At 36.6% G+C, this 25397-nt stretch overlaps 1 pseudogene; it reads right to left on the bottom strand.

Annotated features, from left to right (window-relative positions):
* Positions 1–814: 814 nt before the first annotated feature.
* LOC116743025 overlaps positions 815–25397 on the bottom strand; it is a 64142-nt pseudogene continuing 39559 nt past the window's right edge.

Genomic DNA, 25397 nt, shown 5'->3' with positions numbered 1-25397 from the left:
TGGATTGTAGCTGAAAGAACTAAAATACAGACTCTATGAGCAGGGATACTTAGTGAAGCCCAAAGCCAAGTGAGGACATCAAAACAAGGACACTGGAAAAATTTCAATTCGAATATCCCATTGTCCCCCTGTGTGAGAAGTTGCATGTGCCTTTCTCCTCTACAGAATAAAAGCTCTTGGTGGGTAGAGACCACATTGTATCATCTTGGCATGGTCTGCTTTGGTAATGAACAGGTTGTCAGCAAGGTTTTTCAAGTGAAGACGTGGGTAAACAAGCATGTTTTCATATTATGAGAATTTATAAGGGAATGACAAGAAATCCAGAGGCTTAAAATCTTTATTTTAATATATTATTTCATTGAAAATACCCACTTACAAAAGTTGATATTTCTCCCACTTCACATTGTTTCCATTTACTATACATAAGTGGCTAAATCGGGGAGGCCAGTAATGATTAAGTATATATTATAGTTGTAGGCACTTCTGTTGGAAATTTCCACATAATTTTGTTTTTAATTTCATGAACATTTCACCCAGAGTCCTGGAGTGTTTTAGTGTTTTTATAATGAAATTCCCTCTCAACTCCACATGCTCCATATTCACTCACACCACTCTTTTTTTTTAAGTGTCTTATTTTTATTTTACTGAATTCAGAATGTGGCATTTACAGAAGAAATGACACAAGTGGTGCAGCCACCCAAGGACCAAGATGATAGTAAGCTGCGTTGCAAACCCCAATGTAAATTCCCACTAAATGAAAAAGCTGGGTTCCAATTCTTCATTAAAAGGTTTTGGTGGATATTTTCAGTAACCTTCAGATATAGATACCCAACCCCATGGCTAGCAGATGAGAGAGAAGAGACGGAAGAAAAACTTTAGAAACTCTGCAGAGAAGATGCCCCCTTTCTCCCTAACACTCGTGTTCCTCAAGCTGAGCGCGATCGTGCGCTGCGGGGGTTTGAAGAGGAACTGGGGGTGGGGGTGAGGAGTGATGTTTTCTGGCTGACTTGACCAGTCCCATATCCAGTCTGAGTTTTTCTTCAAGAGGCTTTCTCCGTCTTTCTTTGTCTCCATGTAATCTTCCTCCGACTGAGAGCTGTTTTTCTCATCAATATTAGTGTGTCTGCTTTGGAAGCTCCATTGGTATCTTGCGAGGTCTATGAGCGAGGTGGGCGGTCACAGAGAGAAGTCTTGGGGCTACTCCGTCCAGACTCATGCTGCATACCCAGCAGTATTTCTTCCACGTCGCCATTATAAACAGAAACAGAGTCTGGAACAACGCTGGCGTTCCCATTATTGCCAAAGTGTAATTCCACCCAAGAGCCATGCAACCACTCCTCCTGCAGTGCGGGTGGCTTACTCTGAGACACGGCACCTGGGCGAGGGTGCTGCGGGAGGCGAGACGGCGTCGGGGTCGACGTGGGGTCAACGTCAGCGAAGGCGGCGGCGGGGTCGACGTGGGGTCAGCAGGCGCTCTGAGGCGGGAGTGCGAGCGGCGGTGGCGTCAGCGTCGGGCCAAGGAGCTGGAGGCCAGACTCACCACACACACACCGCTCTGTTTTGAAAGGTAATGGCAGCCACCATTTAGGTAATGTGTTTACATTTCTTTTGTGGTCTTGACCGACCAAGCTGACGTTTAGCAGTGATTACCTCTGACCCGCGTTTACTTCTGCGATGAGGAGCTCATCATTGCTCGCAACTGTGTAAAAGAAATGACCTCTGAGAAACAGTCTCAGTGAAAACCTTCTTTGGTCATAGTTGTCCTCTGCTCTTTGAATCTAGTAGCATTCATACCCATATTCCCTGAGCATCGGTCAGAAAAGGTGGTTGGTTTGGTTTATTTTGTTAAATACTGGAACACAGATGCTAAAATGAGGTATGTCTAGGATCTAGTGTTGATGGAAAAATTGGGAAGGAAACTAATAATAAACAAAATACCTCTGTATCTAGGGGGCGACAGAGAAAGTGAGACTGTCTTCAGAAATCCAACTTAAGATACTGCTTATTGGATTCCTAATGAAGGAAGGAGACCCTTAAATTCTAGGTGACCAGGTTTTAACCTTAGGATAGAACTAAAACTAGAAATAATACGTATAATACATAAATTATGTATCTTGTATTTTCAGTCACTTTTTCGTAACGTGTTTAAATATGGTTCACGTGAAGTTCATAAACATGATTTAAATACCAGCATTTGACATTTTTCCTCCAGCTTTGTCCAAGTCCAAGAAACTGAGAGAAATAGTATTTCAAGTGACGTTAGTGTTCAGCTCACTGGAAAGTTAGGTTTTTGAACAAGGATGGTTCATCAGGCTTTTTCATTGACCGGATAAAATATTCTTTCAGGCCTTCTAAAGCCTTCGCTCTTTTTCTTTGCCCATCTCGCAAACTCGGGCTGTTAAGCACCTCCGGTTGCCTTGACACTGAGAATGAGGTGCTCTTGACGGCAGACACAGGGAGGAAGTGCCCTGGTTTTGAGCACAAAAGCTATATTCCTGTTTTATTATCAGTCTCTTTTAAGTTTGATTGTAGAAGTCCATCCTCTAGGGTCCAACCTACTGGGACTGTACTGTCAGACTTGGGCTCCTGGCAAAATGGGTATCAGACCTGAGACTAAAGTTTCCCTGTCACCTTGAGAGGCTCTCTTTCAGAGTGACCAGCTAACCTCCCTCTGAGCTGGCTCTTTATTTCACAACAGGGGTTTCTTTTGTGTTTTTGTCCTCCTTGATTAATCCATTAAGAGAGACAAATTCAAATTTGGATGAAATGACTAGCCCTTGAGTGTGTGTATTCTTTTTTCTAACCTTGAGTATGTGGATTTTTTTAAAAATTATTTTTAAAACTTTTATTGTAATATAGTAGATGTACAATGTTGTGTTACTTCCTGGTGTACAGCAAAGTGAATCAGTTATACATATACATATATCCACTCTTTTTTTATATTCTTTTCCCATATAGGCCATTACAGAGTATTGAATAGAGTTCCCTGTGCTATACAACAGGTTCTTATAAGTTAACTATTTTATATATAGTAGTGTGTACATGTCAATCCCAATCTCCCAATTTATCCCTCCTCCCCTTATCCCCCGGTAACCGTAAGTTTGTTTTCTATATCTGTGACTGGGTCTTTTTAATAGCAAAATTATATTTGCTTAGAGCTTCTACTGCCTTTCCCAGAATAAATTCTTCATTTCCTTTCTAACGTTACACCATCCCCCAGGGATTTCTTCTCCCACAGAGCTCCAAAATCTCCTATGGGTTACTCACACTTGCTCATGAGTCATGTGGTCTCATTAGTTGCTCTGCCCACCTCTGCAGAATCAGCGCTGCGATGAGCAAGTCAGAGACCAGGTGGTCCTGAAATGGCCTGGACTGAACCCTCTTGGCCCAGTGCTTTACTCACCACCATCGGTCTGATGCACCTGTCCAGATTTCTGCCTCATTCCTACTGGTGCAAATGTTCTCTCCTGAGGAAAAGCAGGAATCTCTTCCCATTATATCATGTTTAGCTCCACAGCAAAAGTCCTTTTACTTCAGCAGTTATGTTGGGAAAGGGCTAACCTAATTCATCGTTACTTCACTTGAATTCTTTCGGTGTTCATGAAAATTTACATAGTCATCAAGTGCATACACCTTAGCAAACTGTTTCCTATTGCTGCTGTACCAAATTACCACAGACTTAGTGGCTTAAATCAACACAAATTTATTCTTTTACAGTTCTGGAGGTCAGAAGTCCAGGATGTGTCTCACTGGTTAAAATTAGTGTCAAGAGCTTCTGGAAGCTCTAGGGATAAATACATTTTCTTGCTTTTTTCAGCTTCTAGAAGCTGCTCATGGTCCCCCTCCAAAGCCTGCAATGTCTGGTTGAGTTTTTCTCCCATGGTATCACTTTGACACTGACTTTTCTGCCTCCCTCTTTCATGTTTAAGGACCCTTGTGATTACATTGGTCCCACCTGAATAATCCATATTACTCTCCCTATTTTGAGGTCAGTTGCCTAGTAATTTTAATTCCTTCTTTTATCTTAATTCCTCTTTGCTATGTAACATAGTATACCCACAAGTTCTGGAGAACAGGGCCTGGATCTTTGAAAGGCCATTCTTCTGCCTACCACATATACATTCATAATAACTAAAGTCCAGAAAACAGGATGAGGGGAAAATTAAATCACCCTGATGGTTGAGAGTTTGGTTCAATGACAATACGTAATTTTGAAGGTAAATGTGATTTGAGTTCACATATATTTATTGTTCAAATAGTTTTCCTCTAGATCTCTCTGATGCCTAAATTTTAGAGTTCAGATCTTTAATAAAAATGTAAATGTGGAAAGAAGCAGATTTTTTGGCCTCCACAATCCATTCATGTCCTTCACCTCCTCACTTCTGGTAAAAAAAAAAAAAAAAAAAAAAAGTGGTTCTTTCAATATAATGACATATTATTTTCTAAGTCACAGTGAAAATGAATGGTAAATACTCTGAAATTGAAAATATAAATAATTTTCCCTTTAGTAGCAAGCCTTCCAAACAGTGTTTTCCAAGTATTTTGAACACAAAGATTTTTTTATTATATTAATATAATCTGACACAAGCTAGTTGTGTTAACTTTCAGCATCTGTGGATTGAGAAATATAACAAAAACTACTGTGACTCTACTAATGTTTAAAATAAGTATGCACATTATTCTTTATGACACACAGGTATGTTTCTGACAATGGCACATATAAGTGTATGATATTCTACGTATTTATTTTATATATACGGCTTTGTACACATAGATAATCAGTTCACAGGCCCCTTGTAGTAACTCTGCACTTCAGAAATCTATGTTAAACCCAGATTGCAAACTATTTCCTAAAAGTCAAAAAACGTCTCAAATCTATCTTCTTAATCTCCATCAAGAACACAATTTTTTTTTCAAATATTTCAGAGCACTGCAAAATGCAGTTACCTCACTTTTGAACAAACAACTTAAAAAGAGTCTACAAGGAAACGTGTTGAAAATTCTGAAACAGAAATGTGCAAATCAATAGATTTTTTATCCCTGTCTCTAGTAGTTGTCTAGTATAAAACATGTAATTTAAAGTCACTTAATTTACAGAATTGATATGCTCATTAAATACTACTTGATAATTTAACCCACAGTCTCTCAGAACAGATTCTAAGAACTCTTGAGCCAAATGCATATTCAAATTTTACTTCTGATTTAAGACTTTAAGAAATAGGATGCCTGTATATGATAAACCCAGTTTCATACAAGTGAAGAATATTTTGTAGGAATTTATAGTAATATTAAGCTCTCTACCTAAAACCTGAAGTACATTGTTTCATTGAGTAGTTGTCTGTGCTGAAGAGATCACTGTGTTTTATGGAAACATAATTGGAAAATAACTTTTAGAAAAATAAAAAGAAAACATTTGATGAGATACATAAATACAATTTACTAGAACATTTATTAGAAAAAAAAGAGAAGTTTAAAATTTTAAACAATCATTACATTTAAAAAAATTCCCTGTTTGCTTATTGAGAATTATTAGAATAATGTGGAGAATAAATCACATACCTAAAATAATGGCTTAAATGAGATTGTGGAAAATTTAGGTTAGTAAAATGAAAAGGGCAGTGTTAAATTATATGGTTTGGCTAACAAAATAAATCTCTTCATCTTGTCCCATTCATTTTATTAGATAATGTTTTTAGAAGTTTTATCTCTCAGTTAAGCTTTGGCCAAGGACTCCTAAATTTTTAAATAGTTCCCCAAGTTTACTTAGATGATGCATTTAAAGTTGTTTTTAATGGAATATATATTGGATGTTTACTGCAGTCTTTTCTGTTCAGTTGACTGGGCTATGAATTTACTCTAAAATAATTCTTGATCTGGATTTAAGATTATCAGGAGCCTATCAATGCAGAAATGACATTAAGAATTTATAATTCCATGCTAGTTAAAATTTCCTCAAATCTGATGGAGAAGAGGGATTATATAAGAGCAAATTGCTGGCATATTTCCATTGCTAAAGGCTAAGGACACAGAACTTTTACAGATTCAAAAGGTTATAAACTTTAGTTTATGTGCCCGTTATAGCCACTGTTGACAGGAAACAGGATGAACACAGTGTGAAATGTGACTTGCAGAGTCACTTGAGGCTGGTTCTCTGAAATTTACCAAGTCTACTGCCATTAACAGCCTGCGTAAGTAGGACCCTAGACAGTGTATTTTGGTTTTATTTACATAGCTAAAGAATGTATTAAGAATTAATCGTTTATCATTCACTTTTTATAAATAATCTTTGACTCTTTTCTCATAAGAATATTAATTTCTAAAAACTGGTACTACCTAGGCTGAGCATATTATTTTCATGGGGTGTTAAATAAATTTTTAAAGTAAATTTCTGGTACATAAGGAAATCTACATTGGTAAGTTAGAAACCATATGATATTTAGGAATGCTGTGATGGAAATATTTTTTTTTACTGTTGCTTTTGTAAATGATATTGTTGGAGAGAGACTTTTAAGCTCTTCCTTCGAAAACTAGGTATAGATAAGAACATGGGTTAGCATAGATTAGATACCAAGGTCTGTAACAAAATGATAACAAATCGTGTTTTCTATTGGTTAGATGTTACTGTTTGATTTTGTGTGTGTGTGTGTGGTACGAGGGCCTCTTAACTGTTGTGCCTCTCCCGTTGCGGAGCACAGGCTCCGGACGCGCAGGCTCAGCCGCCGTGGCTCACGGGCCTAGCCGCTCCGCAGCACGTGGGATCTTCCCGGACTGGGGCACGAACCCGTGTCCCCTGCATCGGCAGGTGGACTCTCAACCACTGCGCCACCAGGGAAGCCCTACTGTTTGATATTTAATTCAAAAGAAGCAATGATGGGTAGCTGTAAAGAACATAGATTATAGTCTAAATCTGTTCTGGGCTCACTCATTGCTAGCTGTGTCACTGCAGGTCAGTCAGTTCGCCTCACTCTGCTTCAGTTTGCTCATTTTATAAATGATGGTAATAATAGTACATACCTCAAGAGGTTGTCTTGAGGATTAAATGGGTTAATACAGGTAAAGCACTTAAAACATTTCCTGACATCTTCTAAGTGTTTTTTGAAAAATAAGGTATTTACTCATTTATTATTATAAGTGCCTGTACATACCAGGCCCTGTGCTGGAGTCTCGAAGGGAAGTACGTTTTGGCCCCTGTTCTCAAAGAGCTTATGAGTCTTACACAGGTCATCTCCATGTAATGTGTTCAGGTTTATATGTGAAATACATGTTGGTTGCTATGACAGAAGCTTGACTCTGAGTTTTTCAAACAGAATATCTGAGCTGCTTCTTGAAAATAAGAAATTGTGCAAGTGAAGAAGCTGGGGAAGGGCATTTCGTTTAGAAAATAGCATGAAAGCAGACACAGAATGGTGAAATAAAATGAATATGCAGGGAGCTTCTACTAATTCAGTGTCAGAAAGCTTAAATCACAGGGGCATACGCATCTGGATGTCCCTCTCCCCCTGCTTTGGTTTATTCAAAAGGAATCAAATGTTTTTACGTTGGTCATAGATTCTGCAGATCAGCACAGTGCTTACCACTCCTTTTAAGTTAAGCAGACCTGGGAACAAGGACTTGGGAACAAGTATTTTACTTGAGAAATGATCCCAGGAAGCACAAATGAAAAAGTGCTGAAAAAGAAACAGAAAGAAAGAAATGCAAATGAGATGTGTGTTAATAAGTGGGTTTCTGTTTTGGGCAACTGGGCCTCAGTCCTACTGGTGATCCTCTGAGAAAACACATAGAACATATTTCTGAATTGTTCCAGGGGAAGATGGACAGACTGGGGTGTTTATTCACCCACTTTCACCCCTGCACACGTACCATTGGTTGAAGGTTTCACCTTGAAGCAGTCACTCCCCTGATCTACAGTTGCTCCTGCCTTTAGTCAGCAGGCTCTTGTGGGGCTAGAATTAGCTCTCATGCAGTGAAGGAGAGAGATGCAATGTTTAGAGTAGAATGCTATCAACATACCAAAAACTGTCTTCTACAGCCGCAGGTGCGTTCAGAGGGAGACTTAGAAGTTAGGGAGGAGGGAGCGACCGAGGGCACAGATTCAGGTGAACTGTCAGGTCTCCGGAGACCTGATTCCGTGGCCCCTGGTAAGAAGAATGAGGTAGGGGCTGACTGGAGACTTGAGATAAGGCTGGAGAAATAGGGAGAGGAAAAATCATTCAGCACCTCACAGACCAGGTAATGCTGGCAATTTATCTTTTATTATTAAGTCCTTTAAAATGGTTTTCATAGAATGTGAAATATTTCAGTTTGCATTTTGGATCATTGTCTTAGACTGTAAACATTATCCTTAACTGGAAAATAACATAAAGTTAGCTAGTTTGTTGAACATGGTTTAAAAGTGGGTCTTGGCCCACACATGGAGATCTGGGACTTAGCAAGAGAAAAATCAATTAGATTCTGTAGTATAATTTAATTCAAACTAAACTTACTTTTGAACATGTTTTAAATTGGTGAAAGACTAAGTAAATCACAGTATTTTTTATAGTACAAGTATAGAGTAAAATGTACGTATTTTTACATATTTACAGAATTTTATCAGTCTCTATAATGATGTCACATACTGGATAAGAATGTAGAGGTGCATCACCATATTAAGGAATGTTATGCATAATAACTAATGAATGCAAGCAATTTACCTTTTAAATTTTATTATGACCGTATGCTATTTTATTTATGTTTTTCCAGCTTTATTGAAATAAAATTGACATATAACATTGTGTAAGTGTAAGATGTACAACGTATTGATGTAACACACTTATATATCATGAAATGAATACCACTGTTGGATTAACTAACATTTCCAGCACCTCATAAAATTACCATTTCTTTTCTGTGGTAAGAACATTTAAGATCTACTGTCTTGGCAACTTTCAAGTGTATAATACAGTATTGTTAACTATAATCACCCTGTTGTATGTTAGATACCCACAACTTATTCATCTTATAACTGAATGTTTGTACCATTTGACCAACACCTCTCCAATTCTCCAACCCCCTAGCCCTTGCTAACCACCATTCTACTCTGTTTCTATGAGGTTAGCTTTTTTTAGATTCCACGTATAAGTGATATCATACAGTATTTGTCTTTCTCTGTGTAACTTGTCTCACTTAGCATAATGCCTTCAGGGTCCATCCATGTTGTTGCAAACAGCACGATTTCCTTCTTTCTCGTGGTTGAATAATATTCCATTTTTCCATATTATCTTTGGAATAATATTTCAAAGATACGCTACGTCTTCTTTCTCCATTCATCCATTGACAGACACTGCTGTTGTTTCCATATCTTTGCTGTTGTGAGTAACGCTGCAGTGAACATAGGAGTGCAGCTATTTCTTCAAGATACTGATTTTGTTTTCTTTGGCTATATACCCAGAAGTGGAATTACTGGATCATAACCATATGCTATTTTAGGTTTAAGTATTAGGATCAGACAGTTCCATAATATTCATTCTAGGTGTATTACTGTTTGTCTCCACTTAGTGGGCACACTCCAGAGAAATGAGTGAGAGAATATAAATTCCTTATTTCTAGATAGTATAGCATCAGTTACAGAGTTTAATATTGATTTATTTTTGTAGAATTAATGAATAATTGCTTTGAAAATGATTTTTAAACGAAGGAATAATTTGTAGAGTATGACCAAGTTACTTTAATTCAGTATTCTGAACTTCTGTTGACAATCCCTTTAACAACATTATATTGTGACTATTTCATGAAAGTTCTGATAATGCTTTGTGATCTTAAATGCAAATCCTTTGACAGAGATCACTTTCTCTGTATTCCCCATCAGCATTTTTTAACATGCACATTAACCACATTGAATAATTTTGTAGGGTGGAGATAATTTCCATGGGGAATTCATACATAAATCAATTAGACCGAGGCTGAACATGTTTGCTAAAATATGTTTAGCTATATCAGAATGGTTATCTATTTGATTATATTATGTTTAATATCTAAAATAGCTGTTGTTGACTTCCTAGAAAATGTGTTAGTACACTTAAATGTGCATGTGCGGTGTGTGTACACGTATGCTTTTGGAGTACTTGGTAAGGTGTATATCTACAGAGAGATTCATACTATTATTACTTTGGAAGATACTTCACTTTTTGGCTGCTTCTCATAGTTTTAAAAAATTCCAAGTAGATATTATTTTCACTGATTAATTCTTGAGAGCCAGCTAAATATTAGACTTTGTGCATGAAAGACATTTTCTAAATTCCTATAATGTGGAGGAAGAAGCTGCTGAGTTTGCCAATGTAGAGACACTCCATGTTGTTAAGGTGTAGAATGGAGAACTGCCAAAATGTCAGGACCCAGGTAGCTTAGCATGGTCTTGGATGTAGTTTTTACGGGAAGGAAAAGGAGCTTCCTTATAAAGATTCCTTTTTCAGGAATCTCAGGGCAGTTAACCACATAGGCAAAGTTCAAGTATAGTTTCTTTACACATATAAAATAATGTAAAGGCCTTTGTTACACAAACAGCACACAGATACAAGTACAGATTGCAATGGCAGTGTGTTATGTGACATTTAAAAAAAAGGAATCTCACTAAGCTGTAGTGTTTCCGAGGCATATAATTTATCATCTGAACAGTGCTACCCTGATGACAAACAAAAGCATCTTACCTACCTTAAATTGTTCGAGTAATTGTTCAAGTATTGTTTTTTTAAACAATACAACTGCTTGTCTATACTTTGTCATTGTTGAACAAGTTAAAACTTGTTATGGAGCAGAATTTTTCTATAATATATTCCTTAGTGTTTACATTTAGATTCAAAGAGGAAAGCTACTGCACAACCAATGATTCTATTCCACTCGGTTTCCTCTGACTCGTTCAGGCTTTCTTAATTATTTTTGCAAGAGGCCTTACTGGTTTTAGTCTAATATTCTAGTAGAAGTAATTTGTACTTTGAGTGGGAAGTTGGGAGCCTATGAAGATTTCACTTGTGTGTATTCTGTGTCTACTTTCACGCCAATCAATATTTATAGAGCTTGCTTTGTTCTGTTCATCTTCCTGCAGTAAAACCATCCAAACCGTTCAGAAAAGTCCTTTTATCCATTAAATGTTCAAGATGTATCTCACCTATCTTCCAATTGATTATATGAAATATACTCTATATATACACCTTTATCCATATACTTTTTTTCTATAATTCCTGACACCCAGGATTATCTTTTTCTCAGAGCAGGGTGCCACCATGTTACCTTCTAGCCATGGCCCAATCCATCTGGGAGAGCAGAAGGGAGCATCTGGGATGGTTGGAAAAGGAAAACAGGGACTCTTGTTAGCATATTCACATACCAAAGTTAACACTAAATGATAGACCATCTTGGATGTGTTGAGATGTGTTTACCTTGTAGTTGTTACATTTCAAGGTTGCACAGGGAAGAGATCATCTTTGTTCTTTCCTCTCCCACCTGGAATTTTTAAAGCTCTTTGTACCCTTCCAGTACCTGATGGGACCTAACTGATCTAGGCCTGAGGCTGAGAAACAGAACAAGTCAGATCCTGGGGGAAGGTGAGAGGAATTAAGAGACTTAGGGTATCCTGAAAATGGAAAGTTGAGAGAGGGAGAGACATACCCTGGGTTCTCTTTTACATCAGTTGAAAAGACAGATAAAAAAAACTCATAGGCAAAGATTTATACATGTGGCATATGTGTATATTATTTAAAAAAAATAGAGATCAAGGAGATGTTGCATCTGTTGTGCATCAACGATATGCCAGTCATTTTTTGCATATATTTTCACATTTAATCTTCAAATAAATTTGAAAGAAAAGCACTACAGTCAGCTCCAGTTTGCAGATTGAGCAGTGGTCTGAGAGAGGTTATGTAACGCACCCTATGTGGGCTCCTCACTAAAGGAGTGAGAATTCCCACACCAGTCTCTCCAGCTTAACTAATTGCTTGAATTCAAACTCTTAGAAAGAAATTTTTTGGTAGATAAACTTATTAAAATTTTCTTATGTTATAAAAGTGTTTATTTTCCTAAAGGCAATACTTTTTTCTTCCTTTCCCCCAAATCCCAGTCCATTCAGATCCGTTTTATTTGTACCAATGAAATTACCAGTATGATTTTGCTAGACTAGCATGTTTAAATGCAAGTTAAATGACTTGGAATTAAAAGATATTCATGAACACTTCCTGAGGTATTTTAAAATTGCATAAACTTTCAGTTCTTTATGGATTTGTGAGAAGGTATCATATTCACCAAGCTGTGCTGTTTTAGGAAAACAAAAATCTCTTCCCTTTCACCTTCTGCTCACATTAAAAAAAAAAAAAAAAAAAAAGAGGCAGCACTCCTTAAAGACTACCATTGTCAGGTTGTATCCTGCCTTTACAAAGATTTTGTGAAAAATGCTGAAGTAGGCAAGAATGATACTTGGGCAAATCCTATATGTAATGAATAAGTGTAAAATTGTTCAGTTGCTTCTTACCCACAAGATCCAAGGGCTGCTTCTAATTGCCATCTTCTGATGGTCACAAATCCTGACATAGAAAAAGTCATGCTCAAATAACCCATCCAATTCAAGAAATTCTACTTTATTTCCTGATTTGTTATTTAAATCTTACGTAAAAGAGTATTTTTATAGCAGGAATTAATTAAAGCAAAGTTAATCAAAACAAACCTAATTCAAAACAAAGTTAATCATAAGTGTGCACACAGCTTTGATACTTGTCTGTATACAAATCTTAAGCAATAACATTTACTTTCCCAGACAACCGAACTTTCCTTTTTCAAACTAAACTTCCCAGTCTCTTTCAAACTAATACTCACTTTAGTCAGTACCCAAATAGGCATTTTGCTCTATTTGTAACGTGTATATTCGACATCAAATGAATTAGTCTTTTGGGGTTGGTGGTGTGACTTTTTCAAACTCATCCCAGAACAATAAAGATTCCAAGTTATACTATAAGCAGGATCAGCTATGAAATTAGTGGAGCCCAGTGCAAAATAAAATTAAGTGTTTTGTGTTAAAAAATTATTAAGAATTTCAAGACGGCAACATCAGACCATTAAACCAAGTGTGAGGACCTTCTCAGCACTGGACGCTGTGTGACTACACAAGTCACACACCCAGGGAACCAGTTCTGGCTGTGAAATTTCATCTAATTGTCACCATGCTCTTTCCTGGTAATAGTCTAGATTCCAGGTACCCTATAGATAGTCATATTGAAAAAAAAATGGTGGATATACTATTTCTGTTAAGTAGATAAAAACAGGATTTTAAAAACTTTTTTTTTGGATTTTGAGGACATCTATGAAACATACTTCACAGTAAGTAAACTCTCTCAGAATTGGTAGTATGAAGAACTAAGACAAACGTTATGATCTGTCAAACTTATTTTGAGCTTTAACACTTGAAAGAAATGACTAGGTGCTGAATGCCTTTAGGAAAATGTCTTCTTTTTTGTCATTATACTAACGAATCTTTCTAGGATTCTCTACAAAATGAGTATCTCACTTTCTTATAGCTCAGGCTGGCCACATGGATATTCTTTTCTATCAGAGTATACCTGACGCCTGCAATGAGGGTTATTACTCTATCTTGAGTTGCCCCTCTTATCTGGCGTATCTCAGTGTATATTTTTCATATGCAAAAATCATATGACTAGATCATTTGAATAATTTATTCCAAACTAGTGTGGTTCTTGGTATGTGATTACTTCTATTACATAATTAATAAATTTAATCTAAAGCAAAATAGAAAATTCAGACATGAAAAGTGAATAAATTACCCATATATTTTCCACTTCTAGTTACCAAGTTTTAATATTGGAATATGCTCCATTTTTTTCCTCTAGCATTTAAAAAAGGAGAGTATACGATATATGTTTCTGTAAATGTTTCCTATTAACAATGTACCAGAGACATCTTTTTAGGCCAGTAAATATAGTTTTATATCATTTTTAATATTTATATTGCAGTCTATTATGTAATTGTAGTGGAATTCATACACCTCACCTCTTTTGCTGGAGAGTAGGGATCATGATCCTTTCTTTTCCAAGTCTTTTTTTCTCAGGCTTTCTGATCAGGGTGCCATTATATCTTATCATCCAGCTCTAGCATGGCCTTTTTAACCATCATTTAGTTTGTTAGAAAGTGGTCGCATTATTTTTTAACTTCACTTTCTTTTTGGATATAATGCCATTTCTCCCTCTTGGCTCTTGGCTCAACTGTGACTCAGTCCTGCCAGACTCCTGTTCCTTGTCACTGGCCCTGTGGGCAGGTTCCAATCTGGTGTATGCTGACTTCGTGAAGGGGGTCTTGTTACCTAAGGGGTCATATTGCTGCTGCACATAATATTAGTATTTTTATGAAAATCTAAATACACAATCATTTTTTATTTAGTGTTACCTATTCTTTCATGCTCTAGCCCATCAGTAGCTGTCATTACATACATCCCTGCTGCTTCTCATTTGTGGACTTCTATGTAGATTGTCAGTGTAGATGAGTTCAATTAACATTGCTGCCTGCTATGAGGAGAATTTGCCCCATGCCTTCAGATTTGGAGTTTCTGCTCGAAATCACTGTTTCCTATTTTGTCCACAGCTTCTGAACTTGTCCAGTTCATCTATCTAACCATCAGTCACAAAAGTCTCTGTTTGTGGCTCCAAGTCAGCTGCTCTGGATGATCTCTTTGCAAAGCCCTCAGTAAGCCCTATCGTGATGTGTATGTATGCTATGTGGTCTATATTTCATGGTATTCCACCCCAACATACCCTCAGTGAGCCAAACTCACTGTTATTTTTATATGGCAGATGATTGCCTATCAATTTTCTGTCACTTTGTGGTATTTCTCAGGTCTGTGCAAAATGAATTTTGTACATGCAACAAAGTATACCATGCAAAATACACTCTCAGATTTGATAAAACTACAAACAGAAATTGTTATGTAATAGGTAAAAAACTCATGTTGATAAAGACATTCTTCTTTAATAAATACCTTACATGTAATGCTTAAAATTTTTTTTAACATTAGTAAAAGTTTCGTCCTTAAATTTTTACAAAATTTTGCTATAATATATCAAAAAGAAGTGCCTCCCACTTCCTCACCTCATTGATCCAAATCATTTCACTACTAATTCATTCATTAATTCATTTAACAATTTTCCAGCACGGCTCTTTTCTATAGATACATTATAAAACCATACAATAATGTATTTGTTTGATAAGTATTTATTCAGTTTCTACTTATAAGGCACCATTCTCTGTCCTTGGTATATATCAGTGGAAAAAATGGCAGACCAAAAACCCCTCCTTATGTTAAAGAAGAAGAGAAATGGGAAGTAAACACGTAAATAATTTTAGATAATGAAAACTGTTAAGGAATTTAATCAGGGAGATGGGGCACTTGATCTCAGATAGGCAGGGAATGCATTTTGTAAAAAGTGATATTTAAGCCCAGAAGAAACCAGCCATGCACAGGTCTAGAGAAAAGCACCTAGGCAGAGGGGACAGCAAGTGTAAAGGCCCAGTGAGCATGGCAGGTCATTAGCTGAGAGTAAGGTACAGGGAGGAAGTAATGTGACATTTTAACACTAAGTGAAAGAAAGCTTAATAAATAAACTCATGCTATGAATCAAGATAGAGATGTGGATGACAGGGTGGGGTCAAGTAGAAAACACAGATCTTTGGGGTTGATAAGGCTAAGAAATTGAGAAACCAGAATATTGGGTACATCATCTTCATGGATACTGTATTCTGTAAGAATGGTGACAAGGGCATTGGTAGAGAGATGAATCAGAATTATATCTGACTGTTAAACTAGAGATCCCAAGGCTTCCACTTACATCTCACAGGCAGAACATAGTCGTGTTGCTGCAGTACAGAACAACGGAGTTCTTGTACTAAGAAGGAAGGGGAGCACAGTGTTTGGGAGGTTATGAAAAGTCCTTGTCTCATTGTCTTTACTATTAAGTATGAAACTTCAGAAGAGTCTTCTACACATTTATCTTTAGGCCTAAGGAAAAAGAAGTACTGGTTTGTGTCTTAATATAGTTTTCTTTCTACTTAAGAGCTAATGACTGAAATGTAGTAAACGGCACAATACCTGTTTGATAAATAAATGAATCAATGAAAAAATAACTAGATGATTATTACTTATCAAGCATAAAAAATCTTTTTGTTTGTTTTTTCAAGATAATGGTTTTATTTCCTTTGGAAACCCAAATATCTAGAAGTGGGAGTGCTGGATTATATGATAGTTCTACTTAAAATTTTTTGAGGAACCTGCATACTGTTTTCTATAGTGGTTGTAACAGTTTACATTCCATACTAAAAGTGTACAAGGGTTCCCTTTCTTTTTCTTTCTTTCTTTTTAAAAAATTTTTTTTTATTGGAGTATAGTTGCTTTACACTGCTGTGTCAAGCACCAGCCCCTTTCCCCCTTGGTATCCATATGTTTGTTTCTCTATGTCTGTGTTTCTATCTCTGCTTTGCAAATAAGACCATCTATACCATTTTTCTAGATTCCACATATATGTGTTAGTGTACGATATTTGTTTTTCTCTTTCTGACTTACTTTACTTTGTATGACAGTCTCTAGGTTCATCCATGTCTCTGCAAATAACACAGTTTCATTCCTTTTTATGGCTGAGTAATATTCCACTGCGTATATGTACCACATCTTTATGCGTTCCTCTGTTGATGGACATTTAGGCTGTGAAGCATAAAAAAATCTTTACTTCAAACTTCCAGTACTCTGGCAATTCATATTACAGTGTTTCTACTCAGTCCACATACACAGAAGATAGCTTGGTGCAGTGGACAGAGCATAGACAAACTAGGTTAAATGCTAGCTCTGTTACTAACCCCCTGTATGACCAAGGGGATGTTCTTCAACCTCAGAGAGGTTGAGTTTCCTTTCCTTCCATATTCCAGATCTGTGCTTTACACCCAAACTAATATGTAAGATCAATAAAAAACCTAAAATGTTGCTTCCTCCCATCACTGGTTTTGAAGCTGTGTTATAGATATCTCAAATATTTGTTTCCTTCAAGGTAGTGGATAGTGATTTCTACACATTTTTCTAGCTGTAGCCTATGTGGGGGCCAACAATTGGATGACTTAATATTCTCAGAAATATGGCAGGATTGCAGTTCATTGCCTTCTGTGGTTCAGCAGAGCCATGAGGCTAGTTGTAGTCAGTGGGTTATCAGAAGTCAGCTATGGGCTGGGTATTGAGTGGCAGGGTAAGACCCTCAAAAATTCTCTACTGAGAATTTTTTTTTTCTTCTTATAGTATGTGACAGAAATCTCAGATGGCCCTCAAAATTCCTCCTTAGTGTACCTTCCATATATAACCCTCTTTCCCTTGAAGTGGACAAAATTTGTGAACAAGATATCATTCCTGTCATTAGGTTACATTATATGTCAAAGTTGTAAGGATTTTGCAGCTGTAATTAAGGTCCCTAATCAGTTGGTTTTGAATTACTCAAATTATTCTGCATGGGTTTGATAATCATTTGATTCCTTAAAAGAGGAATTCTCCTGCTCACCTACTGAAGTGAGCTGCCAAGTTGTCTGTAAGAGGGGCATGTGGCAAAGGACTATGAGTGGTGTTTAGGACCTGAGATCAGACCCTGGCTAGCAGTCATCAGGCAAAAGGAGACCTCTGTCATACATCCACAAAGAGCTGAATTCTGCAGACAACCATGTGATTTTGGAAGAGTATCGTGAGTTCTGTAAGCAATGTAGGCCAGCTAACACCAAGATTGCCATCTTGTGATACCCCAAGCAAAAGACCAACCTAAATTGTACCCAGGCCCTGACCTACAATAACTATGCGATAATAAATGTGCATTGTTTTAAGTGATGCTTTACACCATTGAGTTTGTGGTGGTTTTTTTTTTTTTTGCAGTACACGGGCCTCTCACTGTTGTGGCCTCTCCCATTGCGGAGCACAGGCTCTGGACGCGCAGGCTCAGCGGTCATGGCTCATGGGCCCAGCCGCTCCGCGGCATGTGGGATTTTCCCAGATCAGGGCACGAACCCGTGTCCCCTGCATCGGCAGGCGGACTCTCAACCACTGCGCCACCAGGGAAGCCCTGTGGTGGTTATTTTACAAAGGAATAGAAAACCAATACATAAGGAATGATACATAAACATCAATATTTAAGAGGTTTCCCTGGCAAATTAGTTCCCTGCATGAAGATTATGTGTAAAGGTCTGTTGCCAAATTACTATGTACGTACAAGGAGAGCAAAAACTAAAACTTTTTTTTTAAAGTATTGAGATTTATAAGTTCCCTTCCCTTCCCCTCCCTTCCCTTCCCTTTTCTTCCATAGCCTAAACTAGCCTGTCTTCACTGATACAAATTTGGCACCAGAAGTCAAATGCAATAATAACCAAACAATGCATTTTACATTGCTTTAAGAAGTTTTCTGACGAGTAAACTATTATTAGAGACTAGAAGGAGAGTCATCCTTGTTGGGTAGTGGAGAAACACATGATAAAACTGTCAAATGTCATCATTTGCAATGTAGATAATTTATCTTCTGACCTTGTAACTTTAAGGAAAGTGTTTGGGAAATAGGATGTTAGTAATGTGTGTTGGTTACTGTTGGCTGAGTTTGGAAAATGAAAAGATGAATAGATGAAGAGATGGATCCAGAAATTATTGGCCAGCTTAGAAGCAGAAATGAAAGAGCCTGGAGAGACTCCAAAAATGTGAGAAATTGTACAATTGGAAAAAACAATTTCTTCTCAGTCCTGACCAGTAGGAGATAATTTTGGGAAATTTCTTGAATAAGGGTTGATTAAAATTCAGCCATGCAGCAGGAATGCAGTCAGAGGTTTGACCATTGTTAAAACCTCTTGATGAGTTAAGGTTACAGGATAACAGGAGAGAAGATATCTTTGGAGGCAGAGCTAAGGATCAAAGAGGTCAAAGACCAACACTTCCTGAGCATGGAACCAGGGCCTAATTGAGATACATTTACCACAGCCAGTATGGGGTCTTCTTGTAGCTGAAATGCCCACGGGATTTCAGAATTGCTGCGGACCAATGACATCTGTGTACTTTCCTTTCTTCCCATTTGTGAATGGGAGTGCTTATTTTGATTGTCCTGTTTTTGTTCAACCACTGCAGATTTTTTGGAGGTCGAGCACACAATTTTCTGATAGATCTATGCATCAAGAAAGGGTCCTGTCTAGACCTGCTGTAGTGCCTACTGCTCATCACTTAGAGATCATGGACTTTGAAGTTTGGGTCTTGACTTTATGGGACTTTGGAGTTATTTCCTTTTGCGAGTGGGGAAGATGTCTATGGACTTGGAAGTGAAAGTAGCTGATCAGAGAGTGGACTGTCTAATATTAATTACATTCACTAAATATTTCTGACTCTCTGCATTCCAGGCCTATAGTAGTATTATATTTACTAAGTCACTGTTGTTGGATGCAGTCAAATGACTAGTTATGGCCAGTGAGCTATGGGCCAGTGAGCTAGGACTGAGTGTTTAATTGATGGTTCAGCAACTTCAGAACTCTCTGTATCCTCCCAGATTTAGACATAGTTATGGTGTACTTCTGTTCTCAATAGCAATTGGAAACTTCTAAAAGGAGAGATCACAAATAAACCAACAAATTCTAATTGGAGATGATGGACTATGAATTTAGAGATAGGGAGAGAGATTGGGAATGAGAAAGAACAAAGAAAATAAAACAAGAAATCGTGAAAAAAATATTGAATTCACATGGTGGTTGGGGAGGACAAGTGAGCAGTGGTCAGGCAGTATTTCCAGATACTGGGACCAGTTGTGATGAGGGTGGCTCTATTGGTATGGGACCTAGAGTGACTGTGATGAGCTGAGTCCCATATTGTGCCCCTCGATAAACATGTAATTGAAGCTAAAAAATGTATCATTTTAGGTTTCAATCACTGAGATTTGGGAGTTAACTTATTACCACAACTTAACCTTACCTATCCTGCATGACACAAAAAGGAAGCCCTAATTACTTATTCAAATACATCTTATAGGGAAGTTAGAATCCTTCAAAATTCAGAATGGAATTTTGATATTTAATTTTAAATTTGTTTTCACAAGAAATTATTATCATCCTGTTAAAAGTTCTACAGTGAAATACCTCTTAAATATTATTACATTTAAATGAAAGGGAAGTTGGTAGTGCTGGAATTAACATAGAAACTGCTTGTTGATGTAAGTGATTCTATTTATAATGTTAAGAAAGATTAGCTTAAATATTCTACTTTACCTGCAATGTAAGTTGAAGTGCTGAAAGTTAAAATTACATGTTTTGAATGAATTTACCTGTGAATTAAGTCTACTACTCATAGGAAATGTTTCAGTAATTTATCAAAATCACATGAATATCCATTGTAAGTTTACTTCTACTAAAAACCTTAATTGTGCCAACACTTTTATGATGATATAATTGTGATGAAGAACCAACATAGCATCATTTTATTTGTCACCAGAGAAAACCTATGTTTGTCTCATCAAGAAATTCCAAGGCAAAAATAAATTTTAGAATCTTTATATAAAGGAAAGATCATGATAATTGAGTTGAAATAAATCATCTTGCAAAAAATAGCATTTTCCTCAGTTAAATCCTTATAAAAATCATATTTTGGTGATTTGATTTTTAAATAAGTGTATATTTTAAAACTACATATAACATTTATTATGATATATTAATATAGTGTGTTAGTATATACTATATTAATATAATGTACTATATATTAATATATATTGGCTTTGTTATAATAATATTATAATAAGTTTTATACTAATATTGATATAATATTAAGTTAATATAACATTTATTATATTGCAACTTACAAATAATGAGGTTCCCTAAATAAGGGACTTTATTTGCAAGAACTGTCTGTCATTTTCTGGCTTAGTGACCTTGAGAAGTTAACCTCTTTTTCTTCTTTAAACCTTTGTAAATGGGATAATAACTTACTGAGTTAAAAATTAAAATTTTTATCTAGGTATGTAAGTAGAATTTCCTTAAAGAAAAAAGGAAGAAGAACCAGTTAAACTAGATGTTACATTAGTTCAAAGAAGTGGATTTACAGTAAGGAATAATAATGGCTGCTTTTATAAGTGATGCAGAACCAGGTTGAAGAAATAAATGTAAAGTGACAGACAGCAACAGAAGCAAATCCGCCAAAATGGGGAGACTCACATTCTGAACTCTAACCATACCTACAGCTGCAGATAAAAACACCAAGAACGTGTCTTCTCAGATACATTTGGAAACCTCTAAGTGGAGAGATAACAGAGAGGGTTAAAAGAATGTGGGTGGGCATAACAGAATGGAAACGATAAAGGAAAAAATAAAACAGGGAAAGGGCAAGGAAGAGAATGCAGTTGAACAGGAGGTAGGGAAGGTGCCTACACATAATTTTGGAGCCCTTTTGAGGGGAGATTTATTGTGAGTACTCATGCTGCCAGACAGTTCTTTCAACTTTTTATTTCCTTTAGTGTAGAGCCAGTGACAACGTATTGTGTTTGAAATCACTGGAAATAAGGAGATCTGTTAGTACTTAAGATCTACTGAAAGGATGGATTTGTTTTGGAGATTATATAAATAAAAAGGAGGAGAACATGACTATTAAAAGTATTTCATGGTGTTTTGTCTCTCAAAGTTGATTATCATTGAAAATAACTGTGGAGGGGGGGAAAGGTAATAGAATTGCTTCAAAGACTCCTGTGATTATTTTTATGCTTTCAGTGAAAGTCTTTCAGTGAAAGATATATTTGGATAAGGAAATACGGTGATATAAACTGCGACAAGGGAAAATGGGGAAAACCACCTAAAAGATGCTTTACACATAGAAAGAGAAACTGTTGGTGATGTAGGAAATAGCCAAAGGTATATTACGGAGGATATATTATATAGTATTGAGTATAGTGTGCAGTGGGTAGAGTATACTAAGCAAGGAGGATAAAAATTAAGAGTACCTTAGGTTCTGTACTTAAAGGAGGAGTAATGGTGTATAACTCTGTATTTTTGTGAGAAGGAAGCTCTCATAGCCATGCAAATTGTAGAAGACTTTGCCATAAAATATGGAAGGCACTGCTAAGAAAGTCCAGTGCCCAGAATTAGATAAAATAAAAATCTTTAAAAAGTAAATTTTACCTAGATGAATGAATTTCATTCCCAATAAATTCAGGTATATAGGAGAAGGGACTGAAAATGATTATAATGTAATACTTGTAAGACAGATACATACCTCCCTTTTATTGAGGTGTACAGCTTAGCAGTCAGGGGAAGACTGTCCAGAGTCACACTTGGATTTGTGCCTTGACTGTGCCACATACTCTCTCTGTTTGACTTGTCAAATTGTTTGACGTCTTTGAGCCTCAGTTTCCACGCCTATAAAATTAGGACGTGAATACTAATAAGATCATGAAACTTAAAATTGCAGTACCTAGCACATAGAAAATTCTCAAAATATGTTAGTCAAGTACTATATCAAAATCTTTACATAGATCTAAAAAAATTTTTTGAAATAACCACCCACTGTGTTTTCCTTTCTCATTAAGTTTTTTTTTTTTTTTTTTTTGGTGTGGGGTGTTAGGTTAGAGAGGTGAGGAGTATTTTAGTTATTTGGCCATTTAAGCATTAAGGCTAAGCCAAACAGAAAGATGAAAGAGATAGAAGAAACTACCTAGAGCAAAATCCTTGATCAGTACAGTAAAGAATTTACCCTTGCTCAGTGAGAGGTCTGGCCTTTGCCCTTGGATTGGGGAAGATTATGTCAAAGCTCTGGGGATGTCTTATCTGATAAAAGTGTTTACTGGGGGATCTTGAGTCTTGCCACGTAGTACAAAGATGTGATTTATGGTGGGAACTTTGCGTTATCTGTTGTCAGCTCAAACTCCAGAGTTGCCTAGGAAGTGAGGTCAGCAATGTGAGCAGTTGACAATTCTATATGACCAAACCCAATAAAGACTCTGAACACCATGGCTTGGGTGAACTTCCCTGGTTGGCAATGTGTATCATCACACGTCACTGCTGGAAAAGTTAGCACTGTCTGTGACTCCACCGGGAGAGGACAACTGGAAACTCCATGCTTGGACTTTCCTGGACTCTGTCCTATGTGTTTCTTCCCTTGGTTGATTTTAATCTGTATGTCTGCACTGTAGTAAACTGTAACTATGAGTATATACAGAACAGCTTTCAGTGAGTTCTGTGAGTCTAATGGGTTATCAGAGGGGGTAAGGGGTCTTAAGGACCCCCAAGGTTGTAATTGGTGTCAAAAGTAAACATGGTCTTGGGACCTACTGAATTTGCAATTGGTCTCGGAAGTGAGGGTGGTCTTGGGAAACCCCAAACTTGCAATTGACACCAGAAGTGAGGGTGATATGAGGACTGTTCTCTAATGTTACCCTTCTTCATTAAGGTTTTTTGGTGGGGGATCATGAAGTTAGGAAGTGTTTTATTTATCTGGTTATTTCCCCATGACAAACGAAGTAAACAGGAAAGATGAAGGAGGTAGGAGAAAATGCCTAGAACAAAAATTTTGTTCTGTTTCTGGTTTTAAATTAGACACTAGACTTTATAGATCTAGAGAAGAAAAGCTGAGTTTTCAAGGATATGGAAAGGGGGTCCGTGGAACTCCCACAGTTAAGCTTTTCATCTTCTCTCTCCAAATCTGCCCCTGCCCATCTTCTTCATCTTAATAATGGAGATTCTCTGTTTGCTGAGGGCAAAATCTTGGAGTTATCATTGATTCTTCTCTTTCCTTCATTCTCATAACACATCCAACAGTAAGTTCTGTTGATTCTGTCACCAAAACATATCCTGAATTTGTTTACTTCTTTATAGTTTCATTACTTGCATGTTTAATGTAAACTCCATGTGTTTTTTCTTCCAAAACTACAAAAAACTTCCCAGCTGCTTATGTTTTCACCCTCCTCCCCAGTTGTTCTCTAGACCAGTGGTTCTTAAAGTCAGGTCCACAGACTTCAGGGGATCCCCGGGACTGTTAGACTCAGAGAATCCTTAGGTCAAAAGTACTTTTATAGTAATACTAATATGTTAGTTGCCTTTTTGACTGTGTGAACATTTGCATAGATGATGCAAAAGTTACGCTGGGTAAACAGCTGGTGCCTTAGTACAAATGAAGCAGTGACACAAAACCACTACTAGTCATTATATTTGTCACCTCCACACACTCACAGTTGAAAAGAAGTAAGTTTAATTTATGAATGTCCTTGATAAACTGAAAAAAATATTAAATTTATTGACCTCCAACTGATAAGCATATGTCTTTTCAGTATTTTGTGTGACCAAATGGGAAGTACACACGAAGCACTTCCGCTGCATACAAAGGTATGATGTTTGTGTAAGGCAAAACACTGTTCAGTTGTTTGTGTTGTGGGGTGAATTAGCAGCTTCTTATTCATGGAACACCATTTTTTACTTGAAAGATTTACAGACAGAAAAACTGAAGTTATTCAGACATAGGAAGATATTCGGACATTGTCTAAAATGAGTGAAACAACATTGTCACGTCAAGGAGAAAAACTGACAGTGTTTATTGCCAATGATAAAATTTGGGCTACCGAGAGAAAAATCAGAAGTTTGGAAAACTGGATTCGCTACTGTGAGATTGACATGTTTCCAAAACTTAAACACTTGTCTGGTGAGGTCACTGGTGATAATAAGAAATGTGATTTTAAAAAAATTGTTTAATGAAATTTGTTAACATGAGGAAGAGATGCATAACTCATGCAACTAATATTTTTCTAATGAATAATGTTTGTTTTACCAAATCACGTAGGGGTAAAGTACTTCCTCCTAAATGTGAGATTCAACAAGAGATTTTACAATAACAAGGTGTAAGAAACTCAGCAATAGTTTCAAATTACACATTGCAACTAAGTTTTAAGAAACTATCACTTGTAAAGTTTTGGTGTAGTATCATAGAAGAATATCCAGAGTTATCTAAAAGATTATTAACAATTCTCCTCCTTTTTCCAACTATGTATCTGTGGGAGGCCAAATTTTTTCAGATACTTCAACCCAAGAGCATATTGCAATAGAGTTAATGCAGAACCAGATAAAAGGATATAGCTCTCTTTTATTCAGACAGACATTGAAGTGATTTGCAAGAATATAAAGCAATGCCAATATTCTCATTCTTTTTATGTTTTGAAAAATAGTTACTTTCAACAAAAATCTGTTATTTTTGTTGACATGTAATGAGTTTATTGTTTTTAAGTGAATTAATTTAAAACATTATCATATTTCTTAGCTTTAATTTCTAATACCATAAATATCAATGGGTACACACTACATAAACAAAAGCTCTTTGAGGTCCTTAAAGCTTTTAGCAATTTAAAAGAATACGGAGA

Source organism: Phocoena sinus, chromosome 1, assembly GCF_008692025.1.
Source record: "Phocoena sinus isolate mPhoSin1 chromosome 1, mPhoSin1.pri, whole genome shotgun sequence".
In the NCBI taxonomy this organism is placed as follows: domain Eukaryota; kingdom Metazoa; phylum Chordata; class Mammalia; order Artiodactyla; family Phocoenidae; genus Phocoena; species Phocoena sinus.
Note: the sequence above shows the minus strand (reverse complement) of the source record. Positions and strands in the feature narration are given on the sequence as shown.